Raw genomic sequence first — 22,269 nt, forward strand, 5'->3', positions numbered from 1 at the left:
ATTTACAGTATTGTGTAACATACTGAAAATGCAGTATCTCTTCTAGCAATCAGCTTTCTCCAGTAAAACAATGAGTATGCATAAGAATGGTAAACTAAAGAGAGGGCCGGATAATGGGCTCCCTGCCGTTCTTCATCTCCTTCAAGTCATAAGATATTTCTACACAGACAAGAAATATAGCTGAACACAGAAAACGTAAATAAAAGCTACCCCTAGTCAGTGGAACAATCCTCAATGTGTCTCTTTAAACAACATGGATTAGAGTAGCTGAGCTTTCAGGACAAACTGTGCTTGGGCCTCTAGATGTACTAAGAATTGGGGAGAGAAGGGGACAGAATTGCTTCACTATCTATTATTTTGCTCTAAGCACTGGACATCAGAATATACTCCTGAAAAGTCACCTAAAATATTTACGCATAATAGGATTTTTTTTTTTTTTTAAATTTCTTTACTGGTTGTGAAGCAAACACATTTCAGTATTATGTTTAGGATAGCAATGCAGTCCACTCTTTTTATCCAAGTGACAGAACTGCAAGTAATTAAGCAGAAAATGCTTCCTATCCAAGATCAAGCACTGCCCCTTAAGCAACTTCTGTGAACCTTTGAAGTTCATTTTCCTCTATGTTGGAACAAAATATCATCTCTACATCTAGCAGATATTTTCTTCTTTGACATTTCTTCACTGCTTAGTTGAGAGGCAAGTGATATGCCTTGGCTCAATAATATCATAGCATGTGGGGACAAACAGATTGTCCAGTTAAAAATAAAAGATGGTATCAAGGAAAAAAATAAAACCAAAAAAACCAGTTCACCACAAAGCTCCAAAATGAAAGTCTAGTTCTTCCTATTGATTTCCCCCACCCTGGTCTCATTGCAACTGCACAAATTAAAAATCAAAACCTGAACACCCTCAGCATATTTCCAAAAAATGGTATCATGTGATGCAGAAGACCATTTTTCCCCACATAGAGCACACTGTCATCAGGAAGCAAGTTTAAACATGTTTGTGATGATCAGGAGCGATGCAGTTTGCATTTATGTAAATATTTATAGAGAATCCTTCAAAAGTTCTCTGTGGCTTTCAAGTACAACAGACCACTAACAATAAATAAAGCTTGCTCTACAAAAAATAAACCCAAGATTTTCATGTTGCAAATTAAAGCTGATTTCCCCCTCCCCACCAAAACACTGCTGACTCTGGTTAAAAGAATAGTGAACAACTGAGTCAACATCTGTGTCAATTTATATATACATCAAAATTGCTGGAAGTAAGTTGATTTAAGAATACTCAGTATACCTCTTGATTAAAAGATTTAATTAGCCTTTTATCTAATTCATGACTCATGGAGGTGGAAGATTAGTATAATTGTTTTTGATATCTCACAGGTAGAGATGAGTTTAGAAAAAAAGGTAGAGACTTAAATCTAAGTTCAGAAAACAAATAACCAAAACCAGTCTTAATAACACAGTTTTGTAACAACACTGATTGTTACAGACCCCTCCAAATACTACAGGGTTTACTCTTATGATCTTGCCCAGACACTGCCCCAAGCTATGATGTCCTGAGGCCAGAAACACCCTCCAGCAACATCACACTCTGCTCCTCAGTGCAAGACTGTCTGTGTCCCTCCAATAATCCTTGTTCACTGCCTAATGAAAATGGAAGCCAAACTGGAAGGCAATAAAAGATATAAGCTTCCCAAATCAATCCCTTGGTGAGAAGCACAGTAACTGGTATGCATTTACTTTGATATTCAATTGTACAACAGGTATGTGTTTAAAATTCATTTACAGAGGAAATAGAGTCTTAATGTGCATACTAATTTCACATTGTGACGTTTTGCATGGAGACTTAAAAGCTACTAAGAAGAACAGTGTCTTCATGAAAGACAATAAAGACTTTTTAAAATGATTGTTGATGACGTGTCCAGTGTTATTTTTAAACCTGGCTGCAAATCCCAAAGGCAATAACCTGGAAATAGCTTATCATGAACAAGTTTTGTACCTTTATTTAGTCTTTCAGAACACTGACACACATTATCCTTCTAATATAATTTTCTTTCCAGGTTTCCTGTTACTCATTAGACATAGTAAAACTTCTTGTAACGGTATAATAACTCTCCCACTTTCATTTCTAATAATTTTAGTAACTTCAAAAAAATTGTTTCATAAACACAATTATGGCATTAATGAAAGCACTGAGAATTACAGGCAACTGCAATGTAGGCCTTTACTCTGATTTGGTTCTCCTTTTTGTGAAAAATAACTAAATATTGTGAACAAGAACCATCTGATCCCCCGAGAGAATCTACCTGAAGCATTTCAGCACTAGCCATAGCTGGTAGTCATAACAGCTTTACAGAACACATCTAGAGTGAATGTCACAAAGACTTGTAAAAAACTTCTTCATTAAAAAAATAAAAGAAGTTATACACATAAACACTTACTGTTACTTCCTTGCTGTAGAATCTATGCTCTCACTGAAAGCACGGAGTTACAGTTTGAAGTTATTGCCTGTTAAGAAGTCAAAACAACATGAATATGTTAATTTAATACAGAATAAACTTTGAATTGCAACATCTTTTCATACCATAAATAAGAAATATACCCACAATAAGGTCTATGTTTTGTTTTTTTGGGGTTTTTTTGGGTTTTTTTGTGAATTACAAACCACAAATGCAGGACAAGTGGAAATTATGTCTTAACAGAGACAGTCACAGAATGAGCTAAGAAATGCCACTTGGGACCATAGAAAAATATTTCAGAATGTGCACAAATAAAGACCTAATGAAATGAAAAACAAGCTCTAACACATTTTAATACTCCAGCAGTAGACACAAATTATTACAATGAGGACACATTCTCTTATTACTGGCAAAGTAAAATTCCAAGATTAGGACCAGATAATAGAGATAGGCATTGGACATAACTCTCCTGACTTTTTTAAACATCGAAACCAAGCTGATGGTATCTCCCATTTATCGCTTATTCCATTAGACTTATTAAATGCATCATATCTGAGAAAAATGTAAATGTGACCACATTGCCAATGCCAGTTCTCTTATATCTAGAGCCAGTGATTAAATAGCACAAAAATAGGTTCTCTTACACTGTTGTATTCCAATTTTGACATAAAAACTGGTATTGCTACAGAATAAACAAAAAACAAAACCCCCAAAGCATTTTGTATAACTTGCTTATTCTACATGTATAATATTTGTATTTTCTCTTCCTTATACAGAAATACCAATTTCTAGTAACCAAAATAGCAAACAACATGAATTGTATTACACATTGACAAAGACAGGCCTTTAAAAATCCATGAAAGTAGTTAAGCTCAGAGCTAACTGTGTACCAATGCATAAAGTGTCTCCAAATTCTTAATGTGACTCCTTACATGCTACAGTAGCATGAAAAATCCACATCCATGTGCCCTCAGCTACTGAGATCCTAAAATTATGGAAGCAATATAAAGATAAAATTTGTCATTATGGAATGACAAATGATCTTTCAAAGTAAATATGTATTTACACCCATTAAAACATCTTAGTTTGAAGTACTGTTCCATTCACCCCCTCCACATGCATGTTCTACGATTACTTAAGTAGAATTATATTTTATTTTAAACTCCACCAGCATGTTACATACTTCATATAGCATGAAAGCTGATATCTAATACAAAAGGCGAGACATAGTTAACCTGCAACAGAAACACACTATCTGCAGATTTATCAAGAACATGATTTAGATAGAATTCTAGATTTCATTTCATCTGGCCTCCAGATAAAAATGGGGGAAAAGGTAAATTATACCGGGAGGGCTTTGCCTAAAAGTCTGCAACTGAGTTTAGACCAGCAACACTTTGGGTGTGTGTCAGGATTTAATGATAAAAAGTAATAAATGAGTCATAAATTGTTTAGCAGTAAAGCAATGAAATTAAAACTTGCATTTTCTTTTAACGTTTTCCACTACAAGAAAACCTAGAAACAGCTTCCAAATTGAAAGCCCATTTTGCCTATTTCAAATGCTGGGATTATGAGGAATTAGTCCTCTAAAACATAGGAGAAGTGAAGTCATCTTTTATTTTCTTGTACAAGTTAAAAAACTCATAATATGTAATAACTCACATCATACACAGTGTTTTTTTCCAATATTACTCAGTATTATTCATTCAGATCATGCAATTTAGACAATTTAAAGATCACTGTTTCCAAATTTGCTAGGTCATTAAAACAGGAGATGTTCTGGTACAGGTTGAGATGCCTGAATAAAAGAGAAACCGTCTCTCAGTTTAGTGTTTTTTCTTTCTTTTTTTTTTAAGTGTTCTCATTTTATAGAGCTCACTATTGTGAAGCAAGAACCAGATTTAATTTAACATATGAATTAACAAAGGCTAGCCTTAGTTCTTTTTAATATTAGTATTACCCATAACAGAATTCTTTGGTTTCTTTCAAATATCCCACTTCTGTTGCTAAAGATATATTTTAATTTATATACATTTTAATTAGCAAGTCTTTACTACCAAAGTGAGAACAATAAAGCCTAGAAACTAGCCATGACCCACTGGTAAAATAATGTTTTCAGTTTTAATTAAGTCTGTTATTCTACTTAAAGCTTGGTTCCTAAATAAAAGGCTTCTGCTTGAATAGGAGCAGTGTGACATCAAAACCGTGCTAAACAGAGGTTAAAAAACATGCTTGGAAATTAAACACTTTGCAATACCTGGTAAACATCAGTTTGTTGTCTTGAACAGGAATATTAACAGGCTATCTTCCAAAGATGCTTATTCCAGAAAAGATGCTTGACACTAATCTCAGAACTCAACTTGCTCAAAGGAGCTAACTTTGAACGTCTCTCCTACTAACCCCGTGGCAGGGAACGACCGAGCTCTGCTTGCACTGCTGCACTAAGTTTCAGACCTGCAGCAGGCGTGAGAGCAAAGCAACCATACAACTTTGATATTTGCAAATATCTTTTGCTCTACTGATTAAGGAAAACCACTATTAAAACATTCCTTGTTTACCTGTCTCAGTAAAATTCTGTGCCAGTGCATGTAGTTACTTTGGTTTTTGGACTGCATTATAGACTTGGACTATGACATACAGATAGCCGCCTTATTATATCAAAAGAAAATAAAAGAGCTCACAGCCAAGAATTCTGTAAGCTATATACAGTGACAAACAATATATAAATCCAACAGGCTTTAAAAGCATCCAAGTGGTATGCACCTGGGACTGACTCTGTGTGGTGTAAGGGCCTGATTACAAGACACACACAGTTAAAGTAGGATTAGAGAAGTAGAATGTCTTGTTAGCTTACCCCTTCACACTGCATTAAAAGTAACACTTAAAATTGCACACAAGGACTAGAAGACACACCACCCACGAGTAGAAGCTCAAGCTATTTTGCCTATCAGTGAGAAGGTTAAGAGTAAAATAATAGCAACATGAGAATAGATGGCTCTCTAATCTCATTAATATGCTTAAAGGATTAATGACTGGAAATAGAAGTTAAATAAAGGTTAAAAACTGTATACAACAGAACAGTATTAATAACCACTGTAATGATTAATCAAGATATTGAGAAGATTCTCCATCCCTCTGGAGCTTACATGGAGATGAGATCTTCTCTCAAAGGTAAGCTTCAATTCAGTCTCAGTGCTAGGACTTCATGTTACTCAAGGTACTCTCTTCCAATAATTACATGAGCCATTTTGTCATTAGTTAACACACCTCTGCCAAATAATGACAAGTGTCACCACATGACAGTTCTGTGTAGAGCTGTGAAAATAAACCCCCAAACCTCACAACTCTTCACCCGCATAATCAATGTTTAAATTTTGTACAATTAACAGTACTAGCACATTTCCTTTACCTCCCAAACCTTTTGCTTAAGTAGCAAGTGCATTTTAACTCTCTTGCTTTAGTTTCTGTAAGGTATGGAAGTTCTGGTTTGCTCTCTGTGGCTGTCAAAGGCCATTTCTGTGCACCTCTGAACGCAAGTATGCACAAAAGCACGTATATAAAAAACGGCCATCAATTGCTCTGAGACCATGTCTGGACTCCTATTTTTCCCCTTCACACAGAAATTTTGAGTTCTACACGAAGGGCAGTATTAAAAATGTGCATTTGTTCATTTAAACACTTAACGTTACTGAGCAGAGGCACAAGTTCTTATCTTACATGTAGGCAAGTGAACTAACCATTTAGGAACTAGAGGAATGGAACTAATCTTAACTACAATAAAATGTAGTAAACATAAGGATCTGTAAATAGATTTCAGAATCGCAGGTAAAATTAAGTTTTTACATTACGTATTCATGATTAAGAAATACATCTGAGGCTAAAAAATACCTGGATCACTCCTGTAAGTTAAATTTTCTAAGCTGGTGTGTTTAAAAGACAGGTGGATCATAAGGCTGTATTTTTTTTTTTACCCCACAGTAATTGCTAGTTCTTCACAATGTTGACTGTAAATATTACATTTCTCCTTTCCCTTTTTAGAAAAAAAAACAGAGTGATAAACTCATCAAAAATGTTTGTTGGTAGGCCAAGGATATCTGATCAAAATCTGTTAAAGTAGAAATGCTCTATTCATTGTTTGAACTATTTTCCATAAATTTTATAGATCTTTCTGTTTAAAGACAGAAGATAGTCATCAGCACATTTTGTTCCTTGAGTGTTTTCTTTCTTTTTTTGTTTTGTTAAATAAGCAGGTGTGGGTGGGCATTTTTCTTTTTTGGTCAGATGAAAGGCAAGGTAAAAGCATAACCAAAAACCGTATACACAAATAAGATGTAGGCAAGATTTAAGAACAGAGCCAAATATTTAACTTCAGAGCTAGAATTTGTTCTTTTTCAAAATCAAAACCTACTTTGTACACATTTTACAGTGCAAAAAATCTGTATATTTGATCACTATAACTTGCTAGAAGCCGTAACAACACAAAAAAAGAAATTGAAGTTCACATGCTGTTGCATGTGTTTTCTCCAAAAAATTAAAGTTATCATCAATTAAAAAAAGCAAACCAACACACATAAAATTAGAGGCTGAACTGTAAGAATTTACTACCAGTTTAACAATCCATATCCTCCAAAATACTTGCTTTTCACAACTAATTACAATGGAATCTGTGCAACAGAAAACTGGGTGAATATTGAAGGTCTGTCGGCACTGAAGAAAGAAGTTGGAGATCAGGTATTCCAAAGCAATTAATTATCACCATATCTAGTTAATAATGAACTACATTTATTCTTTTTGAACTTATGTACCACAAATTGCTTATGTACACCTTAATGTGGAATTGAAAGTGCAACATAAGACTTGCAACTTGCTGGTAGAGATGCAGCATGGAGCTACTTACTGGCAAGCCAAGTAAACTTGATGGCACTGCTCTAACTGAGAGATATACACTTTTGTAAGAGACTGAAGCAATGTTCATTTTAATTAAATGGACAGACTATTTCCAGGACAGAAACCAATATAAAGAGAGAACTGAAAGACTGAAGCTGTCCATGAGATTTGGGCAGACTGAAGAGGAAAACTAGCTCAAACCCCTCACTGCCCCTTGCCTAAAAGGGAAAGCAGGACCCCAGAGATGAGAGAGGAGACTTTAGACAGAACTTCAGCCTGACTATATCAAAACCTTTTCTTGATTTGTACATTTTATAAGCTTTGTAACTAATTTGTCTATCTGGAATCTGATTAAGGATAAATGAGAGTACTTTTTAACATGCCTGGAGTTAAGCTAATCCCACAACCACCATATGAACAGCAAGAATTTCCTCACCTAGGGCAGCTGTAAATGTACAGGTTATGGCAAGTGAGCATATTGAGAAGTGTCAAGCACACCTTTCACTTTAGCTCAAACATAGTAGTGCTACACAGACCTCTGTTTCAGCTTTGTGTGCTAGGTAGAGGGCTGGCACCAGAGAAATTGGAGCAGTAAGAAGTGTCTGCCAGTGACTGGTAACCATAAGGGGCTGACAGGGCTTACGATACCAAGGCGCACACAGCATGCTGTTCTGACAGGCTTGAAATGCATTAAAAATGTGCTTTAAAAGAAAAGAGTTAATCACAGAATAATCAAGTCCTTTCCTCATGTCTGCCTCTTACAGCAGGCAGCTTGCTAGGTCACTGGTCAAAACGTATCAAGCTATTTAACCTGTATTCAGTCTTGAACTCATGGATATAAAAAGATACACACAAAATCACGCAGAATATGCATAAGTACATTCATATAAATGAAAAATTGCTAATCAATGGTTTATTAAATCACTTAATAAAAACTTAAGAGCTATTTAATACTCTGGGAGATCCCTTTAATGACAACTGTATGAAGACACTTAAGAACAAAGGCAGAAGAAAATTACTGCTTTAAGGAACAACTTAAGGATGAACAAAATCTAAAAAGCACTAATAAAAGCACACAAGACTCAGCAAAAGAGTTCTATAGAAATCAGTTTTTATATGGTGAATCATAAAGAGGTGAAACTTTTTTATTGTGCACAGGCAATTTATCACATTTATATGAGCAAAGGTATGTCCCTACGTGATAGGACACTGAAAGGAAAACTTCACTATTTCTGACTCAATACAGGCCCTACTTGTGCTTCAGTCATATTTTGCATCTACTCATTTAACACAGTCCCTCAGTCACAGTTATTTCATTTACAAAAGCTTAAACAGTAAGACAGTGAGAAGCTGAACTGACTGGGTAGAAGTTTCTCATATATTTTTTGAAAATACGCACATTGGTAAATGAAAGCAACTAAATATGAATAAAAAACCCAAGAAAATATGAGAGAGAAATATAATTTTTGAAGTCAAACATTATGTAGAAAAGCGCTTGGAAACACAAACATGTCCTCAGTACAACACAGGTTACTGCAGAAAAGTGTGTCTCCTGGAGGTTACCAACTCCAAAGTTATATATTAGCATAGAAATCTCAGTATAGATCTGCACCTGACCTAACAAATCCTACACTTTAGGGGCAAGGCTTATATTACTGCATATCTAAGACATCAGTAAGTCAGATGTATTATCATTATGCAATATAATCATACCACACTGCACAGTATCATCAAGATACAGGAACTCAGGCCAGCACTGGCTCACATGCTCATGCTACCTTCCACTGAATGGTGTCAACATATCCTTTCCCTCTGTTGTTTTTTGGTTTGGGTTTTTTTTTTTTTTTGGTTGTGTGTGGGTTTTTTGTTGGTTGTTTTTAGAACCTGGTACAAATAACATCTTGAGGCCACCTGTACCAGTAAACATACTATAGCTGCAGGATATCGCACCCCCACTTTTTTTTTCTCCCTCTCCCTTAAATCATATCTGCTGTCTATTCACCTGCTATTCAGAGTACATGACATACAGTCAGGACCAAGCTTATTGTTTATTTTTCCCTGGTTTTCACATTTCCACTAGTACTCTGTTCCCAGAGGGAGAAAAAACAGTCCTCAGAGGATCACAAAATTTCAAGGTCTTTAAATGAAAAGAACCTGAACAATACTGAAGTAAGCAGCCATTAAAGTACATGTGGTGGATTGGCCCCAGCTGGATGCCAGGTGCCCACCAAAGTCACTCTATCACTCCCCCACCTCAGCTGGACAGCAGAGAGAAAAATATAACAAAAGGCTCATGGGTCAAATAAGGGCAGGGAGATCACTCAGCAATTACTGTCATGGGCAAAACAGACTAAACTTCAGTAGTAAATTAAACTAAGTTCCCCATCAAATCAGAGCAGGATAACAAGAAATAAAACCAAATGTTAAAAAAACCTTCCCCCCAACCCTCCCTTCTTCCTAGGCTTAACTTTACTCCTGATTTCTCTACCTCCTTGCCCCCCAGCAGCACAGGGGAATGGGGAATAAGGGTTGCAGTCAGTTCATAACCCATTGTCTCTGCCACTCCTTCCTTCTCAGAGAAAGGACTCCTCACACTCCTCCCCTGCTCCAGCATGGGGGGTCCCTCCCACGGGAAACAGTCCTCCACGAACTTCTCTGACATGAGTCCTTCCCACAGGTTGCAGTTCTTCATGAACTGCTCCGGTGTCGGTCCCCCACGGGGTCACAAGTCCTGCCAGCAAACCTGCTCCAGCATGGGCTCCTCTCTCCAGGGGGCCACAGGTCCTGCCAGGCAGCAGCCTGCTCCAGCACAGGCTTCTGACAGGGTCACAGCCTCCTTTGGGCATCCTCCTGCTCTGGCGTGGGGTCCTCCATGGGCTGCAGGTGGGCCTCTGCTCCACCGTTAACCTCTGTGGGCTGCAGAAGCACAGCCTGCCTCACCAGGGTCTGACCACAGGCTGCAGGGGAATCTGGCACCTGGAGCACCCCCTACTCCTTCACTGATCTTGGTGTCTGCAGAGTTGTGTCTCTCACATACTCCCACTCCTCTCTGCAGCTGCAGTTGCACAGGTTTTCTTCTTTTCCTCTTCTTAAATATGTTATCCCAGAGGCACTTCCATCACTGCCAATTGTCTTGGTCTTGGTTGGTGGCAGGTCCCTCTTGGAGCTGGCTGGTATTGGCTCTATCAGACACAGGGGAAGCTTCTAGCAGCTTCTCACAGAAACCACCCCTGTAGCCCCTCACTACCAAAACCTTGCCATGCAAACCCAACACAGTGCAACAGATGTGTTAAAAAAAACCCATAACCCACCACTACATTAAAAAAGCTTTAAAATATTGATAATTAAATAATTTCTGAAAAAGTTTCTACCGTATAGGTAAGAGATCTATAGTGTGTCATTTAAAACAGGGTTACAAGAAGCAGTGTTATGGTTAGTGATAATTAGCAAGAAATGGGAGAGAGAAGAAGAAAGTTCATCTCTTAAAAGCATCAAAAAAGAATATATAAAGAAATTTCTCTTTCACTTCTCGTGTATCTGACATTTCCAAAAGTGTCCCCCCTATGCCTTTAGAAAGTTGATTTTTTTTTTTTTCCCTAAGGAGAGTCTGAAACAAGCTTTCTTGAAAGGAAAGACTAATTGGAGTGACCCACCTTTCTATGGTTGTCAGCTGGTTTTAGTAACTTCTAAAATCATAGACATAACAGTGAATTGATATGTACTCTAATTTTATCACTGAAGTTGCCTTTAAAAAAAGAATCCTATTTACAGTTATCTTTCTAATTCACACTCTCTCAGGCAATTCCCATATTTCAGCTTCCCTCCCACCAAATATTTGTTGGCCAAGTGGCTTTAACCAGACTGAGGCATCAGCTTATTCTGCAGTTTCCATATGGACACTTGCAGTTAGGAACTGTGCCCACCAAAAATCACTTCATGTTAAAAATACTAGCTTCTTGCAAGCTTTTACACAGATGTCTTTGCTTAGGCTTGACTATGTTGTGAACCAGCCTATCTTTAACATTTCATACATAAGTGAATTTGAAGTGAGTCACAGCAGAAAACATGTTTAGTAATTTGTTTTAGCAAGTACAACTGGCTTTCTAGTAATTAGAGGAAAGACCTTTAGAAGAGAACTGGCAAAGTATTTGGTTCTTTTCCTTCTTACCATAACAAACTCTACTTCAGAGGTATGTAGTGAGAACAGAATGAGATAAGAGAAAACGACGAGATGTGAGAAAACAGGACTAGTAAGAAAACGACATGAAGAGGGAATTGGAAGGAGAGGTAGAAGCAAAAATGAATGGAGATAAGAGAATGTGCTCAAGAAGGAAGACATAAAAAAAAGTATGAACATTTAAAAATATAGGGGAAAGAAAGAGTTAAGGAACAGGAAAGAAAAGGGACTAGATTAGACTTCAGCTGGAAAGAATGGCAAATGTTACAGGGCACAGTGTAATGCAGTACAAGAATAAAAGAAGGCATGCTAGGAATGGTACTTGAAGAAGCAAGCAATAGCAGCAAGACTCCTCATGCTTCATCTATTTGTTAAGGCTCAGAGCTCAGTACGCCAGGAAACGGGAACTGTTCCACAGACCTGTCCAGCCTGGGAAGGACTCTTCTAACATCACTCATTCATCACTACATTTATTAATTTAAGAATACTTCACTGAGTAGCTCAGCACAAGTTGCAGAAACATGGCCTTTAACCTTTAGCTCCTGCAACTGACCCAGCAGCATATCTACCTCTGGTAGTTCTTGTTTACGGTTACCTTGTTATTCTTGGGAATAACCAGAACAGGTTTGCAAACAGTTACTAGACTATGCAAGAAAGCAGGACAACTTCACAGCACCTCACCTTCATCTCCACCCTGACTTCCTTTCTTTGCCATGCCTGACATTTCAGTGCAAATCTTCATCCCCTGCTTCACACTGAACACAGCTAAGTAGCTGTCAATACTGCTCCTGTCCTGAGACATTTGTACTTGTGTTTTGGGCTTGTATGGGGCAGGGTTTTGGTAGTGGGGGAGGGGCTACAGAGGTGGCTCCTGTGAGAAGTTTCTGGAAGCTCCCCTGGCTTCAAGTTGGACTCACTTCTCGCCAATTAGTGATGGGGATTGTACCTCTGGGATAAGATATTTAAGAAAGGGAACCTAAGAGAAACAGGAGCTGTGAGGGAGACACCTATGCAAACATTGAGGTCAGTAGAAGAAAGGAGGAGCAGGGGGAGATGTGCCATAGCAGAGACTCCCCAGTAGCCCCTGGTGAGAGGGCAGGCTGTCCCATGCAGCCTGTAGAGGTCCATGGTGGAGCAGAGACCCACCTGCAGCCCCTGGAGGACCCCACACTGGAGCAGTCAGCTGTGCCTGAGGAAGGCCAGGACACTGAGGGAAGTCCATGCTGGAGCAGTCTGTTGCTGGGAGGACTGCAGCCTGCAGGAGGGACTCATGCTGGAGCAGTTCATGAAGAGCTGAAGCCCTGCAGGAAGGACTCATGTCAGAGAAGTTAATGGAGAACTGTCTCCTGTGGAAGGGATCCCATGCTGGAGCAGAGAGTCTGAGGAGCCCTCCCCCTGAGGAGGAAGGAGTGGCAGAGACAACAGGTGATGAACTGACCGCAACCTCCATCCCCCGTCCCCCTGTGCCACTGGGCATTAGGAGGTAGGTAAATTGGAAGCAAAGCTGAGCCCTGGATGAAGGGGGTGGGGGGTGGGGAAGGTGTTTTTAAGATGTGATTGTGTTTCTTACTGTCCTACTCCAGTAAATCAGTGGTGGTATTCAAACTAAATTGATATTGTTCCCCTCATAAGTCTGTCTTTTGTCTATGACCATAATGGACAAATCATCCCTCCCTGTCCTTCTCTCAATTTCTGGGCCTTTTGCTTTATTTTCTCCTTCCCATTCCTGAGGGGGAAGAAGTGAGTAAGCAGCTGTGTGGTGTTTAGTTGCCTTCTAGGCTTAAACAATAATGACTTGGTGTGCCTTACTTGCCAGAATACTCATCTTTCTGTCAAGATCTTCTGCAGTTTTGATAAGCAATGTCTTCCCCTGTGGCAGGACAAGTGGGGATACAGGGTAAAATGAGGATGCAAACCTTCCTCTGGGATTCTGTGGGATTTGTATACTAAGTTCTACAAAACAAAAATGGTACCACTTCCTTTGCTCCAGTTAACTCATATACTCTGCATGAAAAAAAGGAGCTGATGCTAAGATTGTTTTATAGCAATTGGGTTTATCACCCAGGCCCACACCTACCTAGTTCCAGAATCACCCAGGCTCTCTTCAGTCTTCTGCTCCACGCATTGCAAGCTGCTGACATGCCATCTTCTGCACAGCCACAAGGTACACAGTCATGATAGTTCTTGTTGACTTTACATGATGAGCATCTAGGCTCACTGAGGTTCTTCCCTCAATCACAAATACCTACTTTTACAGTTTTTTTCATTAGCAGACTATGGTGCTATCTACATCTTTTTTTTCAATTATTTTTCCTGTTTTCTCTCATTTTTCTTCTCTGCTAGTTCAGTTTCTTCTCCATTTTGCAGCTAGCTCCACAAAACATTGACAATCTGTAACTATGTCACCTGTTTTCCTAGACAAGGCTAGTACTTCACTTCATTTGCTTTCAGAATATAGCAGACCTCATTTTTTTTTTTAAATAAATAAAAATCACAGAACCAAAACTCTTCAGAGTAACTTGAACAGCCTTATTCCTCCAGCTAATAAAGGCAACAAACCCTAGAAATGTTGTACTTTCCTCAGAGCAAGCCCTCAGTGATCTCCTGAGGTGTGCTGGGAAGTGGTCTTTCCAGGTGCGTGCAATCAGCTTTGACAGGTATCCCCTGCTTGCTCTCCTTCTCTCACTTGTTTGTCTTGCATTTGCTCCTCTTTCCCTTGCTCCAAACTTCCCAGCTTGCCCTGGCACCTGCCTGACCCTTTGCTGAAATGCCACACCACCTGCTCAGGTGCAATGGTTCTGAGACTTTGTGCAAAAAAAAAATGGATGCCACAAATAAATTAAAGCAAGACTTTACACTAGATTTGCTTTGCAAAGGCTTAAAATAGAAAAGATGTTGTTACTGTTATAATAAGCATTTTCATATTGTGAGCCTGTTTTCTGTAGCAGAATAACCGTTTTTCTAATCTACTGGGAAAGGTACTCTTACGGGGATCAGCTGCAGAGTGTAGCCAGCAGAAGCAGCTGCAGAGATTGCTTCTGCAGTTACCACAATGTTATTAGAATATGTTTTTCATTCTGATGTACCACCAACTAAATCTTGAACAATGCTCTGGAATATCCTTTTTGCCTAAACTTCCACTTTTTTCTCCTTTCTTTCATCTCACATCTTTTAACTATGTTCTAAATTCTCTTTTCATCATGCTTTTTCTAGGTATTTTTCTGTATGTTTTACTTAATCTAAAACTATGTATAAAATAAAAAAGGAACCAAAAATATGGTATATTCAAATTATCAGTCTATTCATTGTTCTTTTAGTTTTAGCAACACTTTTTTCACTTGGGTATTTACACTGTCAAGCTCTTAGTATCTTGTTATATAGCAGACTGGAGCCCTGATCTTCACTGGAGTGCAATAGCAGCAGAATTATAATAATAAATAGTTATGTGCTATCTCTTTTCTGCAGTTATTTAACACAATTATTACCAGAGTAATACCATTACATGTCTATCTCCAGATGCTTTTCTGAGAAAATGGAAGCAATAACATGAAGCATGGCTTACCATTAAACAAAGTGAAAATATATTGTTGGTGAAGAATTACAGTAATGACAGGGAAAGTTGCAGCATAGCTCATCACATACATTAAAAAGATAATTTCTTTTACTTTGGATGTAGGAAGATTGTGGTTTCAGACCATTACTGGAGTTATCAATAGGGAAATTAGGAAAACCTTAATTTATAGACAACACTAAGGAAATGTGTTCAGTATTGTGCTTATGACGTAAGGTTTGAGTTGGTTTAGATTATTCATTCACATAAACTCCCTCCAAGTATACATATTTGTTCATGTAAACATACTATACTCCTGTAAATGAAAGGAACTGACTGACCTCTATTCATATTTCTCCCCTCCAAAAATTCCATTTTGGAAACAATTCAAACCTGTAAAATTTTAACTACTTCTTTCAATTGTTAGGAAAAAAAATTAAAAAAAGAAAAATAAACGCTGAGGCTTTGCTTGCCCGACAATGTCACATATGCAAATGTGTTCAACTTTCCTTTTCTTGAAGTATTCAGAGAAAGTGGACATTTTCTACAAATTGCCTGGGTTGAGGATTTATTCAAGCTTTAATCTTGATGAAGAGAACTGTAGTTGCATATATCAGTATGATACAAAAAAATCCGTTCAAATGGTTTTACATTTGGTAAAGTAGTTGTCTAGTAGTTGTTCTGACTATTCATGGGAAGCTTTTTGTCTCTGTAGGTAATAGTGCTAGAAAGGATAGACGTTCATAAAATATATACCAAAAATATTTAAGCTGGTTAGGGAAATATATTTGAACAGAAAAAAAATTAGGAAAAGACAATTCTAAGTATCTTTAGATACCTGATGCTTAAACATGTAACTGCTACCAGTTCTGCTTTCCCCTCATTTTGTGATTTCAGCATTTGTATCTGCACACTGGCATCGACACACTACTAGACAGAAATTTAAATTGGTTATCACATAATCTATGCTTATTCTTTTGATCATGTCCAGCTCTGCTTATTTGACTACATCATGCATTTCCTAGGAAATTAATCTTCCCTATCTTTATAATATTCCATTACAATCAGAAAATTCAACTCAGGTTGCTCCTCCAAGCAGATCTAATGAAAAAAATCTCTGCGTATGCTTTCTAAAGTAGTTTATATGAACAGTTCTTGATATCAGTTCCAGTAAATGTTCACTTTTTGTTATATAAGATGCAATATTTCATCTTACATAGCCTGACCATTGGTAGTGAAGAAGGGTCAGGTCCATATCATTTATCTTTTTGCAGATCTGTAGTGTTTTCTAGGATTTTTCTAGTTTCTACACACTACTCCCAAAAGACCTATTTCAAAACCTCTATGGCTGTACCAATTGCATGAATTTACCTTTGAAAATTAAACACCACCAGTAAAATGGTTCAAAACCATTAATATTCAATGAATACAGGACACTGAACATTATTTTTTAATGCTTGAGATAAGATTAGTGATTGCAACTATAGTAACATAACTTCCTACATCTATCACAAAAATCTCCCTTTACAGTGAATGTCAGTGACAATGAAGAGAAGTTTACAGGTTGAATAAGTATTACCACTAAGCTGTTAATACACAGAGATGTGCTACTCTTAATATTTTTTGAGATTGAAAAGAGTTTTAAAAATGGCTTAATTGTCTACCATAGTCATTAATACTCACTATACAATCATATTCTAATCATAAATGAGATAATATTAGCTGAGGGCTTTGTGTATAGAGAAAAATGAAGACTCGGTTCTAGGGACTTTGTTGTTATTAGATGGAAATATTCTCTATTTGCATTCTTACCAACTTCTCTTCTATGTCACAAAAATAGTAATATTGCTTTTAAAAAACAGTATGGAGTTTCTTATTAGAGATAGACTGAAAAGAGAGAAAATGGAAAAAATACTTGGGTAAGCAAGTGAACAATTCATGAAGTGATCCTTGTAATGAGAAAATTTCAAGACACAGTGCACAGTTTTAGTAAATAAAAATATGTTGAAGGTGTTAGTTCAAACACCTGAACTTTAGGAAAGTACTCTGCAATTTTTGCCCATTTAACATGATTTGAAATTATATTGTATGCTTTAGAGGTGCTTTGGAGGTGATTAGTGCAGTAAGTAATGCAAAGGTCATTTTCTTACATGCTGTATTTGCATTTATTCAAAATTTAAACTATTATTTTTTAAAATTCTACAAATTAAAACTGCCTTTGACAAAATTATATAAGCTTTTCTGCAAAAATGTCTTTTTTTTTCAAACTCAAAAGAACAATTTTTATATTAAACTAAGAATCCTTTTGCTCTCAATTTTTTTCACCTCGTATTTATCCTTCTGTGACTTCTATAGAGATATTAGCAAATCTTGGGAGAAAAGAATCAATGAATATTGCCACTGTCTTTTAGTAGAAAAAACCACAGAATTCATTCACAGAATTTTATATAAAATATTTAAACAATAATATGGTCTATGTCTTTTGGTGTAAGTTGTTCTGAGTAATGCTGGCTGAGTGTTCCCTTGCATGAATTCCTCCTCTAAACAAGATGGCACTATTTTACTTCACACACATAACCTTTTGAATTAAGCAGCTTTGTTCAAGGGACTCCGTTTATCATACTCAGAAGGTATGAAAAGCTAGATCAAATGCATTCTAGTTCTTTATTTTTAAATGGCTTAATTATTTACTTGAAAGGAACTTTCATGTTCAAAGACTAGTAAAGTTTGTAAGGAGCCTTTCTAGTGAACATCAGCTTCTTAAAAACGGAGGTCATGTCTGGAGAGTAATTTAATTTACATATCTAATCCTGGATGCAGACACAACATGTCAACTAACTGCTTCCACATCAGGTACCTGGCCCATCAGTATTGTTAAAGAACAGAAAGGATTCTGGTAAGCTAAAAAAAAATTGTTCCTTTGCTCATCATGTGGACTGAAATGCCCATGCTCAGAAGCATACTGTAAGCTTACTGTATTCTATCTGAAACATACTGATTAGTGGTTCAAATTATCCTCTTTGACCTTCTCACTAAAACTGCTTCTATGCACTCATTTTCAGTTATAACGCAAAAGGTGTCCTTACCAGGTGCCATACATATGAATGGTTATTAAATCTCAGGGCTTGTGTATTGCTACACCTCTCCAGGAGATTTAGTCTGTGAATCCTTATCAAGGATTAGGGAAACTGACATGGCTACTGTGCAACTGTGATCACTAGTACAGGATTAGTACCATACTAAAAAGGATTTAGGATAGGCACCAAGAAGGCAACTGTATGATCAGGAGCTTTGAGCAACCCGATCTAATAAAAGATGATCTTTAAACAAACAAATCATAATTTTCCTGACATATCAGCAAACTCTCAGATTTAAAGTTCTTGCTAGGAAAGGCTTGGAATGCAAAAAATATTTTCATTATCTTCCTTATTTAAGAATAACTGTTGGGAAATTACAGACTTGTAAATCCACAAATTTACCAATAAATTTATTTCTGATCCTCTGACTACTTGAGGAAGTTGAGATAATTCTTTCCCTTTTCAAAAGCAATATACAAATAGTGGTGCATGTGTTTACACATTCATTTAGAAACGCATATCCGTAACACACACACCCACCCCTTTGAATGTTTCTATTTCCTTAATTTTCCTAGGACTTGGGACGCACCGAAATGAAAAGCCACCTTTATGTCTGTGATCTCACAAGTTGTGCTTCTCTCTTTCTTGTACAAGTACCACATGAAAGACAATAGGAAATGTATGCAAAAGTGGAAGGGAAAAGGATAACAAAAGCGAATAATGAGAAGCAAAAAAACAAAACAGCAAGGATGGTAAGGAAGAGAACAAATCTGGGAAGAAAAGAGAAGAAGAAACAGAAAAAAAACCAGAGATACCCAAGTTAGGAAATGAAGTAAAAGTCAAATAAGAATCAACTGGAAAAAAATTAGAATGAATTAAATAATGCAAAGTATGAGAATAAAATAAAAACCTATAAAACAGGAATGTTGAGTGGCAGGAATTAGCCTAGAAGAAATTTGTAGAACCAAAAATGAAGAGATAATATGTCTGTATTTTTGAAGTAAGATTAGAAGTAAAATCAGGACAACTTGACTGCAGCCGATCTTGGAAATAATGGCCAGAAATCTTCTGGTGCTTCCATCCCTAACATTCAGTTATTCTCCTTTGACAGTTTTCCACAAATTGAACAGATGATACAGTATTTCAAAAGCCAATGAATTACTATATGGCCAGAAATAAGCTATTTTAACTAGTGCAGGAAATGCTGAAGCAATTACAGTGACTCATCATTAAAATTATTCTTTTCTAAAGTGGTCATAGCTGCAAACAGCTTATGATTATCTGAAAGTAGTCTTCAAAAGAAAGGGCAAAAGTATTTTTGTTTAAGAAGTCAATTGAATGCTCATCATGACTTTTACCATCCCCCTTTTCCTACCTCAGAAGGGTTATTTCCTCCTTTGTCACCTCATTTATATTACACAGTATAAGGTTCATTGATTACAATCAGGAGAAAACTTACAATGAAGTGAATTATAAGTTTTATTCACAAAGGCCTCTAGACTTGCAGTAAAAGTTGCAGATAATATCCCTAAGGCCTCTGAGATACAGCATGGCAGAAAATTGCTTCATATTGCTTAATTTGGAAACATTAACATAATGGAAGACAATCAATAGGCTCTAATAATTACAGCAAAACCACACAATTCCCACAAGTAAGCATGTGCTTTATGTGGTATACAAATTGCTATCCTGTAAAATGCATAATTACATTCTCTGTAAAGCAATTCATCAGAAAACACAACTATCTTGTTATGCTCTTGAGGGTATTTCAAAACTTCATTCCTTAATACCAGCAGTATCAGTTAAAACAAGGTCTAAGAGCAAACAATAGAAAGCAGGAGCTGTGACAGTTCCCTCTTCAGGTATCTGAATACAATAAACAAACATCACAGGAACAGAATTCCTAAACCCTGTTCTATCTGTAACTAACAGAAAGAGAAAAAACAATTGTAGAGGGAACACTTGGGCTTTGCAATGGGAGGAATTCCCTCCGCACTCCGCACTGATAGATGGTTCACAGAGACATCTCCTGAATGAAGGGAAGATGGTTCCTCTTGCCATTAAAAACCATACAAAGATCTAGAAACACTTTTCTGGGACAAGCTTACAGTGTCAGAGATGAGTAATAAATGATCCAGCTTTTATCTCTCAATGTAAAATCTTTGCTTCTCCCATATTCTTCTCACAGGCACTGAGGACACTCTTAGTGGGTTTATGTACTATGAACTTTTACTTTATTATAAAAATACTGCTGGAACAGTCTAGAGACCATAAAAGACTTACTCACTGCAATACCCCTAATTTTGATGAATTGCAGTTCATCAAAAGTTACAATGCAGCTAAAAATAGAGTGCTATGTTTTATCCTTAATATGTGAGCTGAATGCAGAAGCACTTCCGTACTTAAATGTACAAGCCTGACTAGGTTCAGGGCATATTAAGAGAAGAGATACAGGAAAAGAATTAGGATTTTGGCTTACAAGTGCATACTGCAGGCTGGGATGAAACCCTCTAAACACGAGACTATTCACAGGTTAAGTATTTTTGTATAACCAGGACCCATGTATCCAAGCTGGAGGCTTTCTCCCAGCTTATAATGTAGCTGCTAATAGTGTTCCTCTGTCGTTTAGTTAGTCATTTGCCTTATTGGCAGAAGTCCTGTGTGGTCTATAGTCTGTCAGCTATCACAACATAATTAGTTTTACAGATGCTAAACAGTCCTTCTTTAAAGTACAGATAAGTTAAACAAATATGTATTACAGCTGATTTAGGAGAGCAAATCTGAGGTTGAAAATGGCAACTTCCTAGTACTACAACTGATCACACAGTTTTGCTTTGGTGACCTTCCCGCTACATTTTTCTACAGCTTACAATTATTTGATCTGGTAACAACTTTGTTCAGGATTCCCTGGTCTGCACTATTCTAAGCGCTGTCTTGACCTCAGCTATATGCATGTGGACTACCTGAATCCTAGCAACTTCCTAACCTTTAAGTTCTCTTCCTTGCAATTGTAAAATCACATCAAAATAAATAACATGGTCATCATTCAATAAGAAAAATAAGGAAATGCCCTGGAAATGTGATATTTTGACTATATTTAACCCTTACCGATTACAGAGAAGACTGGAAGCTTTAGATTTGCATCCCTGCCTGCTGGTATTTGAAATAACATATTAACTTAAAACTTCAGAGAACTTCTTTTTTAACATGAACCAATCACTAATGGCAGGGGAAACACTATTATACCAGAAATTATGAAACTAATGGGGATCTTGGATTTGGATCCCACACAGGCAATGGTCTTTAAGAGTTACAGACTATCTGTTTCTCAAAAATCCAGTCCATGGGCCCTGTCCCATACCTATTTCTGCTCTACTCTGGGTTCTTTGCTTTCTGTTTTCTTTACCCAACCCCAGCTACTTCTCCACTGTTTCCTGTCTCTGTTCCTCCCCTCCATGCTTTCTCCTACTCTCCTCTCCTCCATCTTCTAGTGTGCTCTTCTGTCCCTTTCCTGCCCAAATTTTCTATTCTCTACTATCCCTTACACCTTTCCTGTTCTTCTCTCTGCCCTTTACCGCTTCACCAGCTTTTTTTTTCCCTGTTACTTCTTTCTGTTCTTGTTCTCTTTGTGCTTCTTACTGAACTCCCTGCCTTTTATCTCCAGTTCTCCTCCTTTACTCTCTGGGCTGACATTGTAGTGTTGCTAGGAAAAACTGCAGGTCTTGCTAAGCCCACGTCACTCTAGAAACATGGCACACAAAAGTTATTATGCTGAAGCTATAAAGAACTGAAATGCACCCAGGACAATAATCGGCAATAACCAAACCGAAAAAAGTTGTATTGTACATATATATACAATGATCTTTTCCAAACTGGAATGAATTTGGAATTTTTTATAAAGTTGCAAATCACAGGGCATTAGCATGAGGAAAATTCTTAAAAGCTAAGTCACTGTTCCAAAACATTCAGGCATGAAGCTTATGAGGACATAGCTGTGTGTTTTAACAGAGAAACTGTGTCTTTTCTCCCACTGCAGAATATCTTAACTAAAAGAAAAAAAATTAAATTCCAGTCTTAAGAAAGACATTGCAATTGGAAAATGTAACCCCAAAT

This window comes from Strix aluco, chromosome 4 (assembly GCF_031877795.1).
Source record: "Strix aluco isolate bStrAlu1 chromosome 4, bStrAlu1.hap1, whole genome shotgun sequence".
Taxonomy (NCBI): domain Eukaryota; kingdom Metazoa; phylum Chordata; class Aves; order Strigiformes; family Strigidae; genus Strix; species Strix aluco.